General features: G+C 43.3%; 1 protein-coding gene across 1 annotated transcript in view; it reads right to left on the bottom strand.

The window, feature by feature from the left end:
• The window catches only part of FBXO10 (F-box protein 10), an 85,621-nt gene that overhangs the window by 5,812 nt on the left and 79,164 nt on the right, over positions 1-645 (bottom strand). The gene's annotated exons all lie outside the window — the stretch shown is intronic.

Genomic DNA, 645 nt, shown 5'->3' with positions numbered 1-645 from the left:
CCACTGCACTCCAGTCTGGGCGACAGAGTGAGACTCCAACTCAAAAAAAAAAAGTTGTTTTGCTTTGTTTTCTTTCCTATACTAAACTGGAATCTGCCTCCCTATTGTTTGGAAAGATTTCCTTCATAAAGGAGATTCTATAATTTTTGAGTAGAAAATGTATTAATCTAAGTAGTACGTATCTACAACATGTTAGAAACTTGGGAAAGGAAAAATGGCGGCGGCGTACCTACTTAGGGTCACCATACAGATGTAGAAAAAAAGCACAAAGTCAGCAGGATGAGAGCTCCATGATGTGTCTGGGAGAGAAAGTGTGGCAGCCAGACCTGGTGAGGAGGAGGAGGGCCCTGAAGTGGTTACATCCGTCCACCAAAGAGCAAGAGGGTCTGGGCAGCGCTGGGAGCAGGTGGTGTGGGAGACATGATTGGGATCAAGCAGGAGCTGTTTGAGCCAAGAGCCTGCAAGCTCAGGCCTCTTGGTGGCTGGACAGTCAGTATTTGTGAATTTAGGTGGCTTTGCCTATGCTACTAGACGGCATGGCTACAAAGTGAGACTCTGACTCAAAGAAAATAAAAAAGGTTTAAGATAACATGGATTAAAACACTCTATTTCTTGCATTTCTTTCTTTTTTTTTTTTTTTTTGAG

This window comes from Carlito syrichta, unplaced genomic scaffold, assembly GCF_000164805.1.
Source record: "Carlito syrichta isolate Samal-C Ts95f unplaced genomic scaffold, Tarsius_syrichta-2.0.1 Scaffold316346, whole genome shotgun sequence".
NCBI classification, from domain to species: Eukaryota; Metazoa; Chordata; class Mammalia; order Primates; family Tarsiidae; genus Carlito; species Carlito syrichta.
This window is presented reverse-complemented; position numbering and strand designations above follow the sequence as displayed.